We start from the raw sequence: 24,966 nt of genomic DNA on the forward strand, positions 1-24,966 counted from the left end.
CCCCCCACCGGAATGGAAAATACCTCCCGGGGCGGGGGGCGGCGGGGGCACGCCTCTCTGAAGGGCAGCCTACCGTGACCAATAGCAGGCGGGGCTCTGGAGGGGCGGGATTCCTAGCGGCCAATCCGGAGGCGTGTAGGTGAAGGCCGAAGAAGGGAGGCAGAGAGAGAGAGGGGGGCGGCCCGGGAGTCAGGGAGGTCCAGCGGCTCGGGTGTGCGCTGTGCGCGGCTGCCATTTTGGAGTCGGGCAGCTGAGACGGCGGCCGGGTCCGGCCCGGGGGAAAGGGAGAAGCCAGTCAGGTAGGAAAGAGGCTGTCACGTGGGTTAGAGGGGCGGGGTAAAGCGGGCTGTAGCCGGAGGGGAGGGGTCGGAGGCTGCGAGTCACGGGGGCTGAGGGGGGTCACGTGGCCGGAGAAGGGCTAGCGGTGGGCTTGGGGGCGGAAGGTCAACCTGAGGTGGGAGAGGGAAGAAAGCTTTGTCCCTGGCTTCAGCTCTGTTAGGGAAATGGAAAGGAAAAATGATGAATGGAGGGTGTGAGTACCGGGCCGGAAAATGTGAATGAGTCTCCCTAGCTCCCTCCTGCATGAAGCCACCCAGTCACTGAATTCCAAAATGCTTGGGAACCTGGGCATTTCATTTAATTCACGTAGTCCCATCCCTACTCCCTGCTGTCACAAACATGACTCAGATCTGATGGAGGGGTGATTGTCCTCCACTTTTTGCCCGCACTTTATGTGGAAGGGCCCCCGCCCTAGAAATGGCTGAAAGGGTAAAAGAATAGTTGAGGCATTGTGACGCCAGGACAACTCCTTACATCTGGCGTTTTGGAAACCGCGTCGTCATTCGCAAATTTCCTGGCCAGTTCTGTCTGGGCCATACCATGATCACGTTCCAACGCCTCCTAACTTAAACAAAAACAAACAAAACAAAAAACAACTTGCCTGTGAGCCCCTGCTTAACGCTCATCTGTATTTCAATTCATGATTTAAGTACAGCCTAAATTAAACTCCCTACTAGTACATGGAAAGTGCTCCTCTTAAGTAAGGTTACCGGTGACATCCATGCAACCAAGTTCAAAGTCACTTTTAAGTTCTTATTTGATCTCTCCTGCAGGAAACTGGATGGACTATACATCCCTCTTTAAGCTTTTTCTCCTCCACAGGGCACCCCTCACCCCAGTTTGCCTGACACTATAAACACTCAAAAGATTATTAATCTTACTAAATCTGTTATCTGTCAGCTAGTTAAGAGAGTCCCAAGAGCTGATTTTCAGTCCTCACCTCAGTAGGTGCGTAGTCATTCTACCGCACACTTGGTGACCTAACCACTTTGGTGGTTGAGTGTACCTTTAATGACGTCCAGGTAAGTGTTTTTGGACATCTCCACTTGAACCTTATTATGACCTATCTAAATCAGAACTCAAATACCCTCAGAAGTGCTCTATTTCCTCTGCTCCTTATCTTTTTGATAATGTCCCCATCCACTCCAACAAATCCAGAACCAAGCACCTGGGTGCAATCCTCCGTGCTTCTCCCTCACTGCTGTAAGTACTTCCCTTACCTTTTCTAATTTTGTCACGTGGATTATATTTACTAGATGCCCTTTCCTCTCCATTTCTACAACCAGAGCCTCACCTGGGTCACTTATTCATTAAGCCACTGAGCACTGTACTATGTTCCAGGCATTGTTTGAGAGCTCGGGATATGTGGTGAACCAAGTGACAAGGTTGGTGAGATAAACATTATATGAGTAAGCTAATAAATGGACAAGATAACTCAGGGGATAATAAGTGCTATGAAGCCAAAACAAAAACAAAAAACAAAACCTGGAAACCTGTAAAAATCTCCTAAATTGTTGCCTATCTCTTTATCTCAATTCCTCCCCACCCTCACGTCACATCTTCTCATCCTTTTTATTCTCAAAAAGGGAATGGCCCTGAGCCTTTCACCTGGAGACTTAATTTTATTCCCTTTCATCTGCCATGACTTCCTTCTCTATTTCAGCTGCCTGAATATGAATCCCTCTACTAGAAGATAAGCTACTGTAGAGCCATTGTACCTTATATATATCTTGGTGCCTCCACAGTGCCTTGGCTCAGAATAGGTGCTCACAAATGACTGTTAAATGGTGAATTTCCTGACACCTGAACCAAGCTGCCACAAAAGCATCTCCAGCCCAAATCAGAATGGGAAGATCCATGAACTTAGCTACTAGAGTATAGTGACAGTGGTACCTCACGGGCAGGGGTGGGGATATGAATGAAGTCACCTCCTTTGGTTCCTTACAGGTCCGGACTTCCATGATGCTGTGCCCCATGAGTGGCAGTAGTTGCTTCGTAAACACTATTTTACTTGAGAGTGCCAAGTGCATGTGAGCAATTTAAAAGTACTTTTTGTTTCTGATGATGAGCTTTAAACCCAGAGCATTCTGGGTAAATTGCCAGGATAGGCCCTGCAGGAGAAGGTTGCAGTTGCCACTTCACTTTGTATTTCCAGGCCCTTGGGTATTGCACCCCAACAGGGAGTGAGATGTTGCCAGTTCTGTCATAGTCATTGTAATTAAATCCAAGTTCTGGCAAAGGGCAGTGCATAATTATGAAGTATTATTATGGTTTTTATCATTATTAGGCACCCAGCTGCCCAGCCCAGGAAACCACAGTAGTAAAACACTGAGAAGCCAAGCTCCTCTCCCAGCTGGCATGAATCAAGACCAGGTGTATTGGCACACAGTCTTGCAGCTCCACTCCTCAGGACGAGACCTTCTGTCCCCTCTTTTTGGCAAGATAAAAATTTAAATGAATGGGAAGAGGAAATGTGAAGAAGGACCTTTACCACTGCCTTTGAATCAAGTTCCTTTCTTCTCCTCTCACCAGAATGGTCTCCCCTATGATTTATTGTGTAAATCTTCTTCAACTTTATTCTTGACCATCCAGCTTCCCAAATATCATTTCCCAGGGTCTTTTGAGAATGTATTAGTTAGGGTGGGATATAGAGAACAGAAAACTTTTTATTTTCAAGAAATTTATGGTATGGGCTAACTAATGCAGAAAGTATAGTCAGGCTTTGACAAGACATCTGCCTTTCACTGAGCACCTACTCACCACCATACTCAGCACCTTCACATATGCTATGTGACTTAATTCCTATCCTCCCCCCAAAAAGTAGATTTTATTATCCTCATTTTCTTCAAGGTCTCAAAGACTAGGTAAATAACAGAACTGAGATTCCAACATAAATATACAGATTTGGTGATTGTATATTCATGGTGGATGTGTCCACACTGATAGATGAATATAGGCATCAGACTTCCCTCTTTCTACTGAATCATACAAAGTAGATTTTAAGCTGAGCACTGAAAGGACAATTCAGAAGTGATGTTGAGAGAATGGTGCCAAATGAGAAAGCCAAATTGGCCATAAGCCTAAAATCAATCAATAAGGACAGATTTCTTGTTCAGCAATGTCATATTATATTCTTCAAGTACTTTTATTGTCTCAGCTACTCCAAATGCAGAAGTCACCCCAGGTGGTACAGGGTGGGTTGACAATGGAGGAGGGTGGCTTAGGGAGGGAATATGCTTTTGAATGGAGAACTCCCAAATTGCCCATAAACTGGCACATCTAGCACTGGCTTCTGGAACAGCCAAAACCAGGGCAGCTTTCCCTGCTGCCAATCACTTGTTTTTAACTGATACATGTAGAACAATTTTCCATTCTCTTCGTTTTTTCTAAAACAATTGATTAACAAGTTTTTAAAGATTTTATTTATTTATTTGAGAGATATCACGAGCAGCGGGCAGAGGCAGAGGAAGAAGAAGCAGACTCCCTGCCGAACAGGGAGCCCAATGCAGGACTCAGTACTAGAACCCTGAGATCATGACCTGGGCCGAAAGCAGACACTTAACCAACTGAGCCACCCCTGAGTCTCTGATTAACAGTTTTTAAATACAGTTTGTTAGAACTTACTATGTTGTACAAGGAAGTTCATTTTTATTTTTAGTACTTTTTAAGGGATTTAAGATTTTTAAAAATGCACTCATATTAAATGTACGGTCTGATCTGTTGTGAGATGTGTATGCCCTTGTAACCACTATCATAATTGTGAAATAGAAATTTCCCTCCCCCCAAAAAAGTTCCTTTGAACCCTTTTTTTTTTAAGATTTTATTTGACAGACAGAGATCACAAGTAGGCAAAGAGGCAGGCAGAGAGAGAGAGAGAGGAGGAAGCAGGCTCCCTGCAGAGCAGAGAGCCCGACATGGGGCTCAATCCCAGGACCCTGGTATCATGACCCGAGCCAAAGGCAGAGGCTTTAACCTACTGAGCCACCCAAGTGCCCCTGAACCCTTTTGCATAGGAATTTTAATACAACTTGTATTCTAATGACACCAAAATTTAGATTTCCAGTCAACCTTGCTTCCAAAGTCTAGGCCCAAGGCTGCCTGCTTGACATGTCCACCTGGATGTTGCAAACAGGCACCTCAAACCAAGCGAAACTGAAAGATGAAGCAGACTGTGCTTTATCTTTGCTACAAGAAAACCCCCACTTCTGATTCCCTTCTGAAATCATGTTTCTGTATTCTTTAGTTTGGTTGACATAATCATCATCTAGAAATTTTTAAGTATAATCTTCTCCCCCTCTAATACCTCCCCAGAAGTGAGTCTTATTCAAACAAACATTTTTAAATCAGCCCTTTGCATTTTCAGTATTCTCATTCAGACACTTGCTTGCAAGATCACCAAAACCAAAACAAAACAAAAAACCCTCCTAACTTGCTTCTTCATGCTCCAATTCATCCACCAATCTGCCACTTTAATTTTCTTTTGAAAACCTAGATCTGACTGTTTCAATCCTTTGCATTCAGGGACTGCCCAACTGCCTAAAAATGACACTGAAAATCTTTCATGGTATGGCCCAACCTCCCCATCTGGACTCCTCTGCTCCCTGCCACGTAGAGCCGGCTATCCATTTTCATCCCTCTATGCTTTTCATCAAATATCAATCTGAAATGTGCCTCCTACTCCACCTGAAAACACTTGCTTCCCTTTCACAGCCCCATTTATAAGACTTTCCTTTATGAAGCCTTCCCAGACGTCTCCAGATACACAGTCTCTCTCTGCTACACTTGACTCCCCCCATATCATGTTGCACATACATTTATCATGGTGAATAGACATAGTGGTTAAATGGAATAGGAGAGCTGAGTCAGAAGATCTGAGTCTAACTTAGAAATCTCATTCATCACTTGCTGTATTAGCCAAAGCAAATGACATAACTTCTCTGAGCTTCAGTTATTGAATCTATGAGTTGGTACTAACAATAACCATAATAATCCCCTACCTCATAGGACTCTTGTGGTGATCAAACAAGTAATTATAAATGTGAACATAGGTTGCAGTATATGGATATTACATGTTATAATTACACATTTGTATCTTCTGATAGATTTTGAACTTCTCGAGCGCAAAAACCAATATCTGGCCATCCACCAGATGCAGTGCCTATCTAGGCCTACTCCTTGCCTAGATTGGTTTATGGCAGAAGTTGTCATTTTTGGTAGGATCATATTCTCTCAATTAACTCTCTTAATACTATTTTCTGTGTTTCTTCAAAAGCCAATCGTGACATCCTCACTTCTTTTTATAATTGTTTATTGCCTTTTCAATTAAATAGCTACATTGAAAGGTCTCTAAGGAACGGAAATAAATATTCTATCATTAGTTTTAAGCACTTTGATTTATTTGACAAAAAGTTTTTAGAGTCATTATGTGCCCAGCCCTGTTCTAAGCCCTGGTCATACAGTGGCATACAAGAGACTTCACAAAACTTATGTTATCGTGGGGACAATAAGCATGCAGGAGCAGTAAAGATGTTCATCTATACAGTTAAAGATGCTACAAATAGAGCAATATGGAGGACGGGGCGGGTGTAGCTGGAGTGGTCAGGGAAAGCCACTCTGGAAGCCTGTAGAGCATCAGTGATGACACGGGAGGCAAGCATACAAAAAGAAGGAAGGATAGCCTTGCAGGTGAAAGGAAGAGCAGAGAGGTCCTGAGCCCTGAGACAGAAGCAGACCAAGTTGATACAAGGAACTGAAAGGCAGCCTATGGGGAGTGGAGGGAGTGAAGGGCTGTGGTAGGAGGCTACGTCAAAGAAGCAGACAGGGACCAGATCTTTTGCAAGGTCAAGGGGGCTTGCAAGGTCAGGTAAAGAGTTAAATGTTTATTCTAATTGTAATTGGAAACCACTGAAGGGTTTTAAGCAGGAGTGTGATAAAATTTGATTTTTTAAATAAGATTTTATTTATTTGTCAGAAAGTGAGAGAGAGAAAGAGCATAAACCGGGAATGGCAGGCCAAGGGAGAAGCAGGCTGCCTGCTGAGCAAGCAGCCCAGACAATGCCATGCGGGGCTCAATCCCAGGACCCCAGGGTCATGACCTGAGTCAAAGACTCTTAACCAACTGAGCCACCCAGGCGTCCCTGATTTGGTTTTTAAAAGATCACTTTAACTGCATATGGAGAATATATTCTGGGGACAGTAGGAGAAGGGATTAGAAGGTAGACTGGTTGTTTTCAGTCAACAGAGATGTTGGTCTGAATTAGGGTGGTGCTAAGGATGGTGAAGAGTAGTTTGGGGTATGTTTGGCAATAGGACTGATAGGACTTACTGATAGATTTAATGACAGTAAGGGAAAGACATTCAAGAGGGCTCAGGGTTATGGTCAAAGCCATTAGGTGGATAAAAGTTCAGTTTACTGAGTTCACACAGTACCTGTGGGGGCTCTGCCCTGGGCTCTGAGAATACAAAGGTCCGTGAATAAGACAGAGTTCTTGGCCTTAAGAGGTCACAGTCTGGAAGGATTGCCTCCTACCTCCTACACTGATGACTTCGGTAGGAGGTTTTGTTTTTGTTTTTGAAGATTTTATTTATTTAGAGAGTGAGGGTATGGTGGTGGGAAGGGAGAGAGAGAAGGAAAACCTCAAGGCTTCGCTGTGCTGAGCATGCATCCCAATGCAGGGCTCCATCTCAGGAACCTGAGATCATGACCTGAGCAGAAATCAAGAGTTGGACACTTAACCTGAGCCTCTCAGCCACCCAGGAGCCCTGCTGTAGGACGTTTTAAGCACAATTACAGAAGTACATATAGGTTATGGCACATCAAGAAGGATTCCCTAGCCCAGTTTAGCCAACCGAACCAGGAGTCCTGCCTTCTTGGGAAGATAAGTAGGAGAGTTTCTCAACACCTGTGAGATGTGTGCAGTAATCCACACTCTAGTTTAACTTAACTCTTTATAAATACAGTAGCTGTCAGCAGCATCTGCCAGGGTCTCCGATTTGTTACTACTTTGAAGAGAAGAGGAACGGGGCGGGTGGCTCAGTTGGTGGCTCAGTTGGTTAAGCATCTGCCATCACTTTAGGTCATGATCCAGGGTCCTGGGATCAAGCCCCACATCCCTCTCCTCTGCCTGCTGCTCCCCTTGCTTGTGCTCTTTCTCTATATATGTCAAATAAATGAATAAAATCTTAAAAAAAAAAAAAAAGAGGATGGGAAAGAAAGCTATGGAGAAAGTAAGAGTCAGGATAAACAGAAAGGCAAGGTGCCCAGCTAACAATAGGGTCTGGGCTTCTACTGCAGCCCTCTGCTCAAAACCTACCAACAATATGCCCTTGATTGAGGATATGTTCTGCTTTGTTTCACTTTAATTGCAGCTGCAACTTTTATGAAATTACCATATGGCTCCTGAATGACTTCTCTCAAGCTTTTTTTCTTTTTGGTATTTAATAACTTCTATTTGACCCACTGACACATTCACATTTCAAAAATCCAAATAAGAAAGGATATAATGAAAAGTCTTATCTTCTCCTTCTCCTTCACCCACTTCTGTACCCCACCCACCTGGATAGGTAGAGATAACTAGACGGATTTTTTCTATGTATCCTTCTAGTGTTTGTTCACACAGATACAAGCAGTCTTTATATTTATTCTCTTCCTGCTTCTTACAGAAGAGGTGGCCTACTTTATCCCCTGATCTGGATCTTGTTTTTCCCTTTAACAATGTATCTTGGAGACCTTTCCTATCAGTACTAGGAGAGCTTCCTCATTCTTTTAAACAGCTGCATAGCATTACACTGCAGGATCTGCCATAGTTCATTTAACTATTCCCCTATTGATGAATCCTTGGGCTGTGTCCAGTCTTTGCTACTTATTACAAACAATCCTATACTGTATAACCCAACACATATGTCTGCAGCTATAGCCTTAGGATAAATCCTTGGGAGTCTTGCAAATACTTTTAATAATATCTTCTAAAAGAATGTTCTGAGATAGTGTGACTAGGTTTCCAAATTAGAACCTCAGCTTTCCAGGCATTGACTCTTGCATTCCACCAAGAGAGTAGTTCCTCATTTTTCAGCCTGTCAGTTATGCCTTTATGTTTTTTCCAATAAGGAATTTAAAAAAACATTTAATCTGCTCTCCTGCAACCAACCATAGTTGGCATATTGTTTTAAAAAAGAAGAAAAAATAGACTAAAATGCAGTTGAAGCATGCTCCAGTTAATGAATTGCAAGCTCTAGAAAATACTTGATTTTTCTTCATTCAACATGTAGAAGCATCTCTAGAATGAAGTCTCAGATGGGGATGACAGGTTAGAAGGTGAGGACTATAGGGTATACCCTGCCCCAGCCAGCTCCCAGTGTTACCCCAGCCTCAGGGCCAAATATTCCTCGGCCATTTTTGTTAGCATTTCTTTTCATTTTTTTTAGTAATTCTTCATTCTCCCATAGTTACTTTTGAAAAACAGGTTTATGGTTTTGGTGAAATGGGTAGGTTTGGTCAATGTGTTTTATAACTAGGCCATGTAAAGTAAATGTGCTGTTTTTATACTACCCCCCCTCCAAAGACTTTTTCTTATTTGTTATATTCCAGGTATATAAGACCAGGATGGAAAAATTCTAGGACACTTAATTTACATGAGCTTGTTGGGAGAACATTTATGGATGCAGAAATATACACAAGTGATGTGGCAATGAGAGCTGCCCTTTAAAAAAAAAAATATATATATATGTATATATATATACACACACACAGACACCTATATATACATATGTATATATATATTTCTCTCTATATATAAAATTTTAACTATATCTATATATGTATCTATATCTATCTATCTATAGATTTGAAGAAGCTAGCCCACCTGTATTACTATCATTATTGGAAAATAAAATTATCTTTCCACATAGTACTTCTCTTTAGTTTGGCTCCATGTAGGTGGAGGTGTTTTGTTTTGTTTTGTTTTGTTTTTTTAATAATTATAACATGAGAGAAAGTATTAAAAATAAACCATGAAGTTGACAAGGTACAGCAAATAGCCATCCAGAAAGCTTTTCTTAGCTCTAAAGCTTTCTCTCTCAAGAATCACAAAAACTACAAATTGTAGAACCATCTAGTTTCTGTAGCGTGTCTAGTCCCAACTGTAATTGAAGTTATCTTACATTTTTATTTTTTATTTAAAAAAATTTTGGGGGCGCCTGGGTGGCTCAATGGGTTGAAGTCTCTGCCTTCAGCTCAAGTCATGATCCCAGGGTCCTGGGATCCAGCTCCATATCGGGCTCTCTGCTCAGCAGGGAGCCTGCTTCCTCCCCTCTCTCTCTCTGCCTGCCTCTCTGCCTACTTGTGATCTCTCTCTCTCTGTCAAATAAATAAAATCTTAAAAAAAAAAAAAGAATGATCATAAAAAATTTTTAAAAACATTTTTATTTATTTATTTGACAGAGAGAGAAAGGGCAAGCCCAAGCAGGGGGAGCAGCAGGCAGAGGGAGAGGGAGAAGCAGGCTCCCTGCTGAGCAGGGAGCTCAATGCAGCACTTATCCCAGGACCCAAAGATCATGACCAGAGCCAAAGACAGAGGCTGAAGGGACCGAGCCATCCCGGTACCCCTATCTTAAATTTTTTAAATGTCTCACATAAAGATTCTACAGCCTCCCTTTGGCCATTACTTTTTTCCCCCTTAGCTGGTAAGACTTGGACTCTCTCTTTAGAATATAACCAGAATTATTGTTCCCTACCCTTCCTTCCCCTCTCCTCCCCACTTCCCCTCCTTCTTCTTCACACATTTATTCTTTCATAAGAAAGTTAGAACAACTGTCAATTTTTTAAAAACTTCTCTTTGGATTTTGGTTGGCGCTGGGATTTCCAGGTAGACAATTGTATCATATGTAAATAATAGTAAATCTTATTCATATTTTTGTCCTTTTTGTATCAGCAGAATTCCCTCTTAAGTGAAAAAATACATGCTGAAATTATTTGTTCATCCAATCCCTGAGTATCTGTAGAGAACATCCATTCTACTGACCACACTCTCATTTTGTTCTGGGGGCTATGGTCCTCCCTTACTCTCAGTCCCTGGACTTGGGGAGAAGATTGATGTCTACAACTTCCCCCGCCCCGATTTCAGGGGTGAAACATATTAGCCTTGGTCGTCTAGTATACCCTATTTCTCTTGCCACAGTAATCCATTCTAGACCTAGAACATTGGTTCTGAATTTGAACCTAGAGACAAGTACTCCATGGAGTGGCTTGCATCCGTATTGGGTAATGAAGACATTGCCTAAGAATGAAGCCAATACTGAAGATGCTGAATTTAGAAATGAAGAGAGAGAGATCAAATCCTAGGTCACCCTGTTTGAGCCCTAGATCAAACTTCATCTGAACTAGATCCTCTAAATTATTAAGTTACATGAACCAATAAATTTATCTTTTTAATTAAGATAGTTTGGATTACATTTTTCACCTTTGGCATGCAAAGGACTTATAGTTGATGCAGTATCTTCTAACAAAATTGGGCAAATTAAACTTATGTTGTTCCCATGGTTTGACAAATTACATGATTTCCCCAGCTAATTCCCAGACTCCTCTCTTCTTGCACTTAGAGTGACTCTACCATTGCAGCATACCTGTCTAAATCCCAATCCAGAGTCCTGCACCCCTTCCCCCAAGGACTTCTCCAGTTCTGTGCTTAAACCCAGCCCACTGGTGAAGTTAAAGAAGGAAAGGAACAGATGGCAACCTGATTCATAGTGCTCTTACAGGGAATTAAGCCAATTTATTTTGGGGATCAGTTCCAGTTCAGTTTCAGCAGTGAATGAAAGTTGTTTGAATCCATTTCTGGTTCAGATCTGTAATCATCTGCAGTAATCCAAAGTTCTTCACAAGAGAAAAATATTTTGGGGAGTTAATATTTGTTCCAATTTGAGAAAACTATGTAATGTGGAATCAAGCACCTGTCTTATTAGGCCTTCTGTGCTAAAAGAAGTAGCATATGGGCAGGACAGGGAGGCGATTAATAGTGTACTTAATACTAAAATAATCAGCCTAGACGGCTTCCATTATAAGCAGTGTTATAAAATCTACTCCTTGGATTTGCTTTTAATATTCTCAGTCCACATCAGAGAACACTTTGAAATATCATATCACATAAAATTGACCAAATTATTAAAATATTGGTTGAAACATTTTTTGAAATTTTTGCCTCTGTTAGAGGAATACATACTTTATAGGTGAAACATTTATGGTCTCTGAAAATTATTTCTGATTAGTGTGACATTATGTCAGTATCTTAAGGTGCTCAGACTTAGCAGTATTCATGAAAAATGTACTGAAAAATCTAGGTTCAGCATAGGGAATGTTGTCAATGGTATTGTAATAGCATTGTATGGTGACAGATGGTAGCTGCACTTGTGGGAGCATAGCATAAAGTATAGACTTGTTAAATCACTGTGTTGCACCCCTGAAACTAATGCAACATTGTGTGCCAACTACACTTCAATTTTTTAAAAAAATATAGGCTCAGAATATTCACAGGCCCATTTTTAAATTGCTTCAGGTCATCTAATGGATATGTTCTGATAGGAAGCACTTTTGTCTCGTTGCTCCCATTATAAATACATATATATTTATAGGTAATAAATATAAATTAAATAAGTAAGTAAAATTTGAAGACACAAAATGCTCAGCTTGTTCCAAAATATTTTTTTGTTGGTGGATTGTGTGCAAACAAAAAGAATGACAGATGCCATCCTTATACTTTACGAAAGCACCTCTTGCTTATGCATGTGTAAGGAGGACGTTGGATTTGACAAGGTGCAAAGGGATGTCTTACAGATGGTACACGTGAGGCCCATCAGGACAGGTCTTCCCAAACTAACGGAGCTGTAAAAGCAGTTGTCATGTGCATGTCTGCCACACCTGTTCAACAGAGAAATTCCCACCTGTAAATATGGTCTCCAGAATCAGAGCATAGGACTGACTGAGCTTAGTTTAGTTTTCTGTTAGTCTGAGAGAGACTATGACCACCAAAATGGATTTCATACCTTTTTGTGACTCTTCTGGGATTTTTACATTTTCCCTGGCATTGTGTTATTTAAAATTAAAGTTTAAGATTAAAATTCTTTTACTTGGTCCTTGAAGAAATAACCATAATTTATCTTATAACATTAAATTCATTGGCAGTGTGCTTTGGTGGGAATAAATTTGTGTTCTGCAAAAGGGCTTGGATATACAGAATTTCAATGCCTCAAATGATGTAATTTTCTATAATATTTAGCCTGCCATTTTTAGTTTGGTGTTTGTATAATAGGAGATTTCGAAGAAAAAGCTAAAGAGAGGCTAATTTGCTTGGTAGTGCTTCTGTTCTTTTGTTCTTTTAGAATCTAAAATTAACCAACATCTGCAGTGTCAACAAGGACTCCATATGGCATTCAAGTTTGTACTTTTCCTAAATAATGCATTTGAGGCAATATAATCTGAGAAGAATTCTGAGGTGATAATGAGTAGAATGCCTCATGTTGCATAGCACTTTATAGTTTCAAAATGATTTAACAACTGGGACCTTGTTTGAGCCTCACAACAGTGTTAAGAGGTCAGGGGTTCAGGTGTTTCTTATTCTTGTTGAACAGATGAGAAGATGGAGGTCCAAAGTATTGAAGAGAAATGGCCATTGTCACAAACCTGGTGAGTGGCAGCATGAGAAGGAAACCCAAGCCATCTGGTATCTAATCACCCTTTCTACCGTATTACTAGGATCAAGTTGTTGACAACCCATTGTTAAAATAGCATGTTTTCAAAATAATAGATCCCACAACAACTCTGTAGGAAAATTTTTAAAAATTACTAGAAACTAACAAACGTGTATTTGGTTTTCTAGAGTTTAAGAGATTTCATTTGTTCAATTAAATTAACAGATGATTTCCACAGAAGTTCATCTATTTAACTCTTGTGATTTCCTGTTTTACCTACAAAAAAAAAAAGTTCCCACCGAAATGCTTTTTCTCCTTGTGAAATCGTACTTCATAAATCTTTATTTGTCATATCCAGAAAATCTAAAAACTATTCTGTAAGAGATGTTACAACTGAGAGTGTTTTCTTTATAGTAATACATAATCATTTAAGTCGAACTGAGTTTTGAAACACTTCATTTTATTCAAGCTTCTGTGAATTTCTGCAACAGGGCAATTATTCAGAATTTCTGGGATAAGAAAAAAGTAGGTTGAAGTTAAAGAATGTATTAGAAACATAGCTTGTGACTGAGACATCGCCATAAATTTAGAAGGAACCCATTTTTGAAAGCATAAATAATGTTATTGCCAATCCATACTTTATAGAAATTTCTAGCTACATATTATTACCATTTCTACTTTAAAATGCAGAGAAACTCAATTGCTTCCACTTCTTGAGAGTTTGAGGCTTAAAAATTATGAATGCTGGCATTCTTGAAGAGGAACACTGTGAGTTTGTAATATCGAAAAGGCACTGGCATTCTTTTACATTAACAGGCAGATATATTTCCAACAAGTGGAAGACAAAGGACTCTACCAGCATGAGGAGCAGCCAGCAAGAATTTTAATCAGGATTTGGCTCAGTCTGCACTGGTTCTGACTTCACAAAAGTGCATCTTCAGGAAGTACCTTTCTACCAAGTGGAAAGCTGGCAAGACACAGCATTAGAGGTTGCTGACACCAAGACAACCAGAGCTCACTCAAAACTTAAAATTTTGCCTCCCCATTTGTTGCTTGGATATGTCTCAAAGAATTACACGCAGAAAAGCAAGATTTAAACTTGATATTATCCAAAACATTTTTGCGACTCTACTCTCCTCCCTAGTCTATGTCCAGGATTAGTGGAAATACACCAAACATTTTTGAAAAGGTCATCTAACCTAAGTAGAAGAATGTTATCTTTCCATGCATGAAAATACTTGGACATGAGAGCCATGAAAAGGATTGGGGAGAAAAGGACAAGAAGAGCATTATGGAATGTACAAGTAATAGGGAGGAATTAGGGAGAGTTGGGGAATTTGGTTAGGAAAGCTTTAGAGAGGGGTGCCTGGGTGGCTCAGTGGGTTGAGCCTCTGCCTTTGGCTCAGGTCATGATCCCAGGATCCAGGGATCGAGCCCTGCATCAGGCTCTCTGCTAAGCAGGGAGCCTGCTTCCCTCTCTCTGTGCCTGACTCTCTGCCTACTTGCGATCTCTGTCAAATAAATAAAATCTTTAAAAAAAAAAAAAAAAAAAGGAAAGCTTTAGAGAGGGGAGGGTTAAGTCATTAGAGTTGGTAGTAACTCCCATCTGGCTAAATTGTAGGAATCTGGAGGGAGGGGCCCAGGGGTGCTAGAAGACAGTTCTCATGATGGTAGCATTCAGAGTTAACCTGACAGTGGAGAGACAGCAGCAGTGCCAAGGCTGGGAGAAGGCCACAGTTTGAAGAAGGCAAATACTTAAGGGACCACGAGAACCCCAGCTGCACTTCTTTTTGCTTATTCAGTCAGATCCAGTTTTTTCCCCCTTCCCATCTCCACACCTCTGCCTACCCCTCACCCCTCAACCCCCACCATGAGAAAAATCTGTGTTGACTGGCCCCAGTTTGTTTAACTGAGTCCTCCTTTACCCAGTGAATGATTTGTGGAGCCTGGGGCTGGTAATCATTATTTAGCAGTGACTTCAGCATTAATCAATCAGAACTGGAATGATACAACTTTGTTCCCACTCCGCCCACTCACAACCACAACCTTTTTGTGCTACAGCGAAGTAACGTGGTCCCTTGGCTATGTTGCCGCTGATTAATGGACTGTTGAACGGGCCAGTACAACTCCCACAATAGTCTAGTGCTTTTCTGCCAGATTGGCTTAAAAAAAAAAAAGAAAGGCAGCCGATCATGTCAAACCATGTTAGCCAATACCTGTATTGTCTCTCTGAATTATAAAGCACAACAGTACATCTCGTTCTCTGCAATTCATTATTAGAAGAAAGAATATGAGGAAGTATTAGGCCATGCTTGTGCCATACGAGAGAGCTAGACAATCCTGCACTCTCCTGCACTGCCCATTGGAACGTGTCATGTGCACCCTGAGGCAGTCACTATAACTCTCAAAATGAGAAGCAATACCACCCTCTCTTCCGCTCCTTGCCTGGATGCTGCAGAACAGTGACCTTCAGAGGAGGTGGGTGGACGTGGCCTTGCCAGGAGATGCTAAGCACCCAAGACTCAACTACCTAAAATAGCTCATTAAACTGCCCCTCCCAAATTACCCACTCCACATATATCACCACCACAGGAGGAATTAGGTACCCCAAGGTCACCCTAAGGGTGTCTGTGAACTTTGACTTCCTCCCTCAACAGACACCGTTAGGTTGGCCTTTTGAGGCCTCTGGGCTCCCGGGAAGCTGATTTCTCCTGTGTAAAAACATCAAGAGCCAGGAAGAATGGAACACCACATGATTTATTCCTGAATCGCTCATCCTGTTGGATATGCCCCAGGGTGGAGTTATTCTTGCTGTCACAAATAATTCAGCCCTGAGCGGATCAACATGTTTAAAAGAAGTTTCCAAATATGTCTAAAACTCTAGGTGCAGAAACACAAGTACCAATTAACAAGGGCAATTTCAAATAGAACAGAGGTTGGAAATTAGAAAAACAAAGAGGCACAGGATATAGCGGAGGGAGCCAGCTCTGTTGGTAACGGGTTGTATGCCCTCAGTCATATTATGCCTGTGTCTCAGTTTCCTCGACTCCAAAATAGACACTAAGATGAAAGGAATTTGGTGAGAGACACTTTTGAGAAATGGCAATTTATGTTCTCTCTCTGTATTTTTCCCTTTCCCTCTCCCATTCTGTCTGGCTTACGTGTTTTTACCTCAGGAGAGATGTGGGGGTTGGACTTCCAAGCTTTGGTTCCAAATAAACCCATGAGGAGAGGAGAGTTTGCGGTAACTTGTATTTTCCAGACTAAAGAGATCTGTTCTCCCAGAAACAGCAAGGATGTCATCCTGCTTCTTGGCAGTACCCTTGAGATATATGCCTCAGGAAGGCTGCATCTTTGCTGAAGAGCCCCTCTTTTCTAGAAATGCACTTTGGGACTTACTCATGTGGAGTAATGATGGCAAGAGCCTCCAGAGGTCCTGGCACTTCTTAAGATGCCTGGTCCCTGCCAGAGCCCTCAGTAAGTGTGTAAAAGATACTTCCCACTTATCTGAGGTGGATTTCCTGTCTGCCCTACAGCACAGGGGCTCCAAGTTTAAATTGAATTATATACTCTAAAAACTCTAAGGAATCATCAGTGGTAAGCTGGCCACTAGTTTAATTTGTGTCTCTTTACCATTTATTAAAACTAAGCCTAAACAAGTCTTAACACACTGTAGGAAATCCACTTTCTGGGGGCTGAATTCACCATGGGTTTACTTTTGCCAGCCCTCCTTATCATTGCCTTTTCTGCACCTACCCTTGCTGGCCTCCACGTTTTCTCATTTGGGATGTTTGACTGAGAAAGGCTGGTGGCACCTTGAGAAACATCATGTGCCTTCTCCCAAATCCCTGCATATTTTCTTTAAAGTCGGAAAGGGGTGTCTCTCATCCTTAAGTGTACATATTTAGGTTGTCTGTGTTGCGCTGAGGAGCAACTTTACGTAAAAACCCATAGCCAGGGGACCAAGTCTGTGGTCAGCTTCTCTGGGAGCCATGTACCTTCTTGAAGTTGTTAATAAAACAAATAAAACAAAACAAATAAAAATTTGAAGATCTTTTATGCAATTGTCTTTGGTGTTACTGCTGCTATCAGGTGAAGAGGATGTCTATTGCTTCAGGGCTGTGCCGTATTTAGAAAGGGGCAAAATAGATCGTATAAATCTTTCCCCTTAGAAAGAGGCAAAATATCAGTGCAAGTGAAAACCTTCCAGGAAAGGCTGCTTGCTTTGGGGATATCTGAAAGCACTTATTGGACATAATCTCATGTGTATTTTTCTTGGTAGCAGATGTAAATTACCATGTTCTTCTAAGGCCATTTTCCTGCTATGGCTGGCTTTTCTCTTTAAATATTTTAGGAGGAAAAGTAATGTATTTTCTGTTTGTTTTGTGGTGGCGGTGGTGATGATGATGATGGTGATGATGATTTATAATTTGGAGAGTCTATATTCTTGATTCAGTCAAAATAATCCTTGAGTCACTTCATACTTCACTCCAAATAGTCTTTCTCAGAACTTGGAAAACAAAGTAAAATGGTACTCCAAATATTCCCTTCCCTCTTATCTTTATGAATCCTCCCATAGAGCCAAGGAATTGCCATTCTAGGGTCTGAGGGGAGGAAACCCCCCTCTAAATTTAAAGCCTCCTGAACTGGATTACCTATGCTATTCAAAGAACTAAGTATTTTGAAAATTCTAGAAATAGCAATGCAAACATTCTTCTCCCAATAGAAACTACTAAAAGTAGTTATATGGTCAATCTCTTAAAGTGGAATTTTTTCCTTCCATCTTAATTAAATGAGAAATAAAAGGAAGTCATACACAAAGCTTTCAGAACAATGACTACAATGTAAGAGATGGAGTTCCCACCAAAAAAGAAAAGAAAAGGATGTTGAAATATGGGAGCAAAATGAGGTCTTACTCAAGTAGTTTCTTATGCTTCAACCAAAAGCTGGAAGAATTAATAGAAGCTCTAAAGAAAGGTAGAGGAAAGCACAGTAGAGAAAAGCAGAGGACTGCAGAAAATAATAAGTCTGTAAAGGAATAAATCGAGTCTGGGATGATTCTTTACTAAAATATTTGCAAATTGCAGTTTTCAAATAAAATATGAGATTGAAAAAACTCATTTCCAGAAAAGGTGACAAAATCAATGTGTAAAAAAAGCCCATTTTGAACTGAGAGCCTTCAGAGAAGACAAGGTCAGCTCAAGGTCAGCTCTCTGGAGAGAAGTTGAAACAAAAAGCAAAGCAGCACAGAGGTGTGCGCTCCTTAAAAACCACCACGACTTGAGTTTTTCCACCCTGTGTGACAGACAGCACTCTCAAAGGCAAATGTCTTGGCCTTATGTGGTCTACTTCCAAAGGAAGATGGGGTTTAGTCTACTGTATTAGTTATTTATTGCTGTGTAACAAATATCTCAAAACTTAAAGCTCAGACGGACAACACTGTTATCTCACAGTTTATTTCTGTCGGGAATCCAAGTGCAGCATAGCTGGGTCCTCCTGCTAAGGGCCTCTGCCTCTTACAAGACTGCAGTCAAGGCCTTTGTCACAGGGGCTGAGAATCCTTCTCCCAGCTCATTCGGTGCCCTTGGATCGAGGACCTCAGTTCTCACTGTGTGTTGGCCAGAGACTCTCAGTTTGGTGCCATGTGTCACGTGAGCCTGTCCACGGCTCCCAACGCATTGCAGCTGGCTTCCCTCAGAGCCAGTGCATGAGAGAACGCCAAGAGAATGTACAAGGAGGATGGCAGTCAGTCTTTTGTAATCTAGTCTTGGAACTGGCTTTTGCAGTGTTTTATTTATCAGAATCAAGTCACCAAGACCAGCTCATAGTCAAGGGAGGAGAATACCAGGGAAGCAGTATCATTGGGAACCATCTTAAGAGCTGTCAACCCCTTCAACTTATTTTATTCTTCCCTTAATTTTATAGCATAGAAATAAGAGGCTGTCATCTTCAAAACCAAAAATACATTTTTTGGGAAAAAGTGCTCCAGAAATCTATATGCCCATGGTCTCTTTTATTCATCAGTTAATGGCTTTTTTGTTTACATTATCTATATGGCAATGAGCAGCCCAGATTATCTTAGCCAATAGGCAAACGGTTTGAATAAATGAAGGATATACTCATTTACATGTTTCATTGGGATGCAAGCTCAATGAGAGCAGAGATTTTATCTTGTTCTCTTTTGTATCCCCAGTGTATATCATAGTGCTTACTATATAGTTTTCAACAAGTAGTTGTTGAATGAATGGCTTCCACTATATTTACTGTGGATCTGTTATGACATGTCAGGCACTTGACTTCACTTCTTTAGAAACTGAGCATCAGAAATACTTGATTTTGTACCCAAGAGTGGAAAGAATAGATTTTTATTACTTGGGATTTCCAAAAGCAGCCACAGTCAGTGACCATTTTTGTTCACAATTCAGAGTCTACGGAAAGAAAGGCCCACTCCATTTTCTCATAAAGGAAGAATGTGGCCTTTTCTCTGTTAATAGGTCTTACCTGTGGTCTATTACTCATTTTTTGAGAGGACTATAAAGGACCAATATTTTAAAAAAAAACTAAACACTTAAACTAGGTTTAAAAAAATCATGAAAGTAAAATATGCACATACTTTAAAAACATATAAAAGCATATAAATTGACAAATTCTCACCCTATGATTCCATCCCTAGTCCCACCTCAACTGCAAAAATAAGGAGTTTAACTATTTCTTAGATATTATTACAAGTATTTTTAACACAAATACAATGTGTGTGTGTGCATGTGTGTATAAATGTGGGATCATCATGATATATTTCTCTACTCTGCCTTTTTTCATTTAATGATAGTCTGGGAACCTATATAGACCTATCTTAATTTTTTTCTTGGCTGCATAATATTCCACTGTAGAGATGTGCCATAATTTATTCAGTGAGTTCCTACTTAACAGATACTCATTTCCACCACCCCGCCAAACTTTTTACTTACTAAAAACAGTGCTGCAGTGGGCATACCTATACATATATCTTTGCATATTTTTGTGAGTTTATCTTCAAGACAAACTCCTAACAGTGGTATTGCTAGGCCAAAGGATATATATGTTTAAAATCTTTAAAGCCTCTTTTTATTATAAAATAAAACACAAATACAGAAAACCAAACCAGTTACAGAGCTTAATGGATTGTTATAAGCACCCTTTTAACCATCATCCAGATCAAGAAACAGACTGTCATCCATGTCCAGATCCCTCCAAGTGAAGTGTGATCACAACTACCTCCCTCTGAAACTAATCGTGGTACTGACATCTGTAGACATCACTTTCTTCTATTTTATTATGGCTTTATCACCCAAGTGGCATCCATAAATGTGATACTTTTGTTTTGTCTATTAAAAAAAATCCCCTTATAAGTCTTTTATACCTCTCCAGGTGTACAGTTTTCCCCTCCACCCTTTTCTTTTCCATACAACTTCTCTACTGAACAACTCAGCATTTGACCAGTGGAATTTCCTACAGTCTGAATGTTGGCAACTATGTATTCTGGATATGGCTCAACATGTTCCCCTGTCCTCCAGTTTCCTGCAAACTGATGGCTGGATTTGGAGGCTTGATGAGACTCAGGTTTGATTCTTTTGGCAAGATGACGAGTGGTACATCAGGAACTACATAAAAGCTAGTTGTCTCACTATCATATGATTTCCCTGATATGAGGAAGTGGTGATGCAACATGGGGGCTTAAGTGGGTAGGAGAAGAATAAATGAAACAAGATGGGATTGGGAGGGAGACAAACCATAAGTGACTCTTAATCTCACAAAACAAACTGAGGGTTGCTGGGGGGAGGGGGTTTGGGAGAAGGGGGTGGGATTATGGACATTGGGGAGGGTATGTGCTTTGGTGAGTGCTGTGAAGTGTGTAAACCTGGTGATTCACAGACCTGTACCCCTGGGGATAAAAATATATGTTTATAAAAAATAAAAAATTTAAAAAAAAAAAAGCTAGTTGTCTCTCTTTGTGACTTTAGTAATTACTGATGTTCGGTGCTTAGATCCATTCATTTATTGTGGGCTGCATAATATTCTAATTTTTTAAAAGATTTTATTTTTTTATTTGACAGACAGAGAGAGAGGAGGAAGCAGGCTCCCTGCTGAGCAGAGAGCCTATTATGGGGCTTGACTGGAGGACTCTGGGATCATGACCTGAGGTGAAGGCAGAGGCTTTAACCCACTGAGCCACCCAGGCGCCCCCAGAATATTCTAATTATGTTATTTCATTTTCACTGATTAGTTGGAATATTTATGGGAGATATTTCCTCATTCTATTATTTGCTTAAACCTAATGGTATAATTCAGATAGCAAAAGAAAAGTAAATGCTAATTTTTTCCCCTTTACTTACCAGTTTCCAAGATAATGAATGTTCTCTACCATTATCTTCAAACGTGGCTTTTTATTTTGACTATTATGAATTCATGTATTCAATTTATTTTATGAGTTTCAAGTCATTACAATCATTATCTTCACTACAGCTCAATTTGTTCCATCTTTGGCCAGTGAGAGCCTCTTCCATTGGTACTTGAGTCCTTTTGACATGGCCCTAGTGGTCTTTGATAGCTTCCTTGCTATTTGATATGACAAGACACTCTAGCCTCATTCTGTACGTCTATTGCCCCAGACTTGGAATCTGCCATTTCTCCAACAAGCTCTGTTTTTTTTTTGTTTTTTAAAGCAGGAAATGGTATTTTAAGCCATAGTCTAGGCACAAGCTGTGTTCATCATTACTGTGTTCTTCCCAGTTTCTAAGATTTTTCAGTGGACAGAGCTAGGAAATAGCTGTATGGTTTTTTTTGTTTGTTTGTTTTGTCTAAGATATATTTATTTATTTCAGAGAGGGGTGAGGGACAGAGGGAGAGAGAATCTCAAGAAGGCTCCCTGCTGAGTGCAGAGTCCAACGTGGGGCTCAATCCCACAACCCTGAGATCATAACCCAAACCGAAATTAAGAGTCAGATACTCAACCTACTGAACCAACTACATGCCCAAACCATATGGTTTTTTTAAAAATTTTTTTAATTTTTTTAAAAAGATTTTATTTATTCATTTGACAGGCAGAGATCACAAGTAAGCAGAGAGGCAGGCAGAGAGAGAGAGAGAGAGAAAGAGAGGTGGAAGTGGGCTCCCTACTGAGCAGAGAACCTGATGCGGGACTCCATCCCAGGACACTGGGACCATGAACTGAGCCGAAGGCAGAGGCTTTAACCCACTGAGCCACCCAGGCACCCCCCAAACCATATGTTTTTAAAGATAAAATACTTCATGAGCTCATTTAGATATTTCCAATTTGAATTTATTATCATAGGTTTTTACAAGTATAAGAGGCTCAGAAAAATAGTACTAGTACTACCATCACCAATATGATCGCCCACAGTTACATTTAAAAATATATATATATGTTGGGGCACCTGGGTGGCTCAGTCGTTAAGCTTCTGCCTTTGGCTCAGGTCATGATCCCAGGGTCCTGGGATCAAGCCCCATATTGGGCTCCCTGCTCAGCGGGAAGCCTGCTTCTCCCTCTCCCACTCCCCCTGCTTGTGTTTCCTCTCTCGCTATGCCCCTCTCTGTCAAATAAATAAATAAATAAAATCTTCTTTTAAAAAGTCTGTCTTTATTTTTATTTATTTATTAATTTATTTATTTTAAGTAAGCTCTACTCCCAATGTGGGGCTTGGGGCTTGAACTCAGGACCCTGAGGTCAAAAGCTGCATGCTCCACAGACTTAGCCAGCCAGGAGCCCCAAAGTTACATTTTTTCATTCGCTCTTTTCTTTTGCCTCTACTGTATATCTACGTTGTCAGAGTATATAACCATTGCATACACTACTCACTCCCATCTACCCCTCACTTAATCTTGATTCTTCAAGTAGTTATGTATTTAACACTGACTACTATTCTTGGTATTGATGTGTCTCTAGTCGGTTTAGGGCTTGTTTACTAGTAGATACCCAGGAAGTGTTCACAGAAACAATGTCTCCTGTGTTCTTACATGGCCATAATACTTTGAGTCCTTTGCACCTGAAGGTTGGTTTTTCTAGATATAAAATCATCAGCTCACATTTAGTTATGAATCTTAAATATATTATTATATTTTCCTTGGACATAAGTGTTGTTGAAACATCTGATGTTAACCTAATTTTCTTTCCCTTTTAAATCACTGTCTTGAAAAACTACATGCCCAAAGAGCTTTTTCTTTTTAAAAATATAGTAACTTTATCAGACTATGTCTTGGTGTACATCATTCTGAATCAATATGCTCAGGTACATGATATACTTTTTCTATATGTAGTTCTATTTTTTTTTCTTTTTTAATTTCAGGGAAGTTTCTTGAATATTTTCAAAAGAAGTATTTGTTCTTTGGGTCTCTTCTTCAGGGACTCCCATTATTGTATGTTGGGTCTTCTTTGCCTACTGTCAATATTGGTCCCTTTCTCTTGATCCTTTTTCTTTCTTTCTTCATTTCATATAGATTTTAGAGATATTTCCCCTCATTTTTACCTTATACTCATTTTAAGGTTTATTTGTTATAATTATTTGCTATTGTGTTCCTTGTAATTTCATTTTTACTTCTTTTTTTAAACTTTAAGTTTTTATTTATAGTTAGTTAACATATAGTGTAATATTAGTTTCCAGAGTATAATTTAGTGATTCATCACTTACATATAACACCCAGTGCTCATCATAAGTGCCCTCCTTAATGCCCATCCCCCATCTACCCCATCCCCCACCCACTTCATGCAGTATTTGTCTTTTTCTGACTGACTTATTTCGCTAAGCATTATATATTCTTGCTCTACCCACGTCATTGCAAAAGGCAAGATTTCATTCTTTTTTTGATGGCTGAGTAATATTCCTGTGTGTGTGTGTATTAGTTATTCATTCATCAGTCAGTGGACATTTGGATTCTTTCCCTAAATTGGCTATTGTTGATAATGTTGGTAGTATCCAAAGAACTTCACCCAAAAAACAAATAATCCAGTCAAGAAATGGACAGAAGACATGAATAGACATTTTTTCCAAAGTAGCGTATGTCAAAACCTTTAAGTTCCATGCACAGAAGACACTGTTAATTGTTAAAATTTATTTGGCTTGTGAGACCCATTTTCTCCTCACTGCACTGGCTACACATTAGCCAGAGACTGAGAAGTCTTTCTTTTTGTTGTTTTTCTTAACATGTACCATCCTGTCTTGATGACTATGGCTTTGTTATAATACTTAAAGTTCAGAATTGTGATGTTTCCAGCTTTGCTTTTCTTTTTCAAGATTGCTTTGGCTATCCAGGATCTCTTGTGGTTCCACACAAATCTTAGGATTGTTTGTTCTAGTTCTGTGAAAAATACTGGTGCTATTTTGGTAGGGGTTGAATTAAATGTGTGGATTGCTTTGGGTAGTATGGACATTTTAACAATATTTTTTTTTTCCAATCCAGGTGCATGGCATGTTTTTCCATTTCTTTGTGTCCTCTTCAATTTCTTTCATAAGTGTTTTATAATTTTCAAAATATAGCTCTTTTACCTCTTTGGTTAAGTTTATTCCTAGGTGTTTTGTGACTTTTGGTGCATTTATTTGTGATTTTTGGTGCATTTATTTCTAGGTGTTTTTGTGACTTTTGGTGCATTTTTAAGTGGGAATGAGGAATTGATCTTATTTTTACTTCTGAAATAAATTTTTCTTTTATTTCTAATTCTCTTCTGAGTTCTGTCTCCTCATTTCTGATTTTTTTCCTAATTTGGATTTATGTTATCCCTTCATGTGCAACTGTCCTAATGTCTTTCACTTCATTTTGAAATGGTGGGTTACTGTTCTGATCCTGTTTAAGGACTTGCCTTTCTGAAGTGATTTCATTGTCTGTAGGAATATCATTCTGCCCCTTCATTTCTTTTTTTCCTAATGTTTCTGTGAAATCTGAGCTTCATTTTTT

At 40.1% G+C, this 24,966-nt stretch overlaps 1 protein-coding gene and 1 long non-coding RNA gene across 2 annotated transcripts in view; one reads left to right on the forward strand and one right to left on the reverse strand.

Moving 5' to 3' along the window:
• The window catches only part of SOCS5 (suppressor of cytokine signaling 5), a 62,251-nt gene extending 62,047 nt beyond the window's left edge, over window positions 1-204 (reverse strand). Inside the window, exon 1 of the mRNA XM_004753006.3 lies at window positions 74-204. The gene's annotated coding sequence lies outside the window, so the exon portion shown is untranslated. The remainder of the gene's footprint in view (window positions 1-73) is intronic.
• On the forward strand, window positions 183-14,223 carry LOC101677294. Its single transcript, XR_006606004.1, has 3 exons — window positions 183-299; window positions 12,961-13,015; window positions 13,837-14,223. It is a non-coding gene; the product is annotated as an uncharacterized LOC101677294 (long non-coding RNA).
• The last annotated feature ends 10,743 nt before the right edge of the window (window positions 14,224-24,966 follow it).

Source organism: Mustela putorius, unplaced genomic scaffold, assembly GCF_011764305.1.
Source record: "Mustela putorius furo isolate JIRA1106 unplaced genomic scaffold, ASM1176430v1.1 tig00000224_pilon_pilon_pilon, whole genome shotgun sequence".
NCBI classification, from domain to species: Eukaryota; Metazoa; Chordata; class Mammalia; order Carnivora; family Mustelidae; genus Mustela; species Mustela putorius.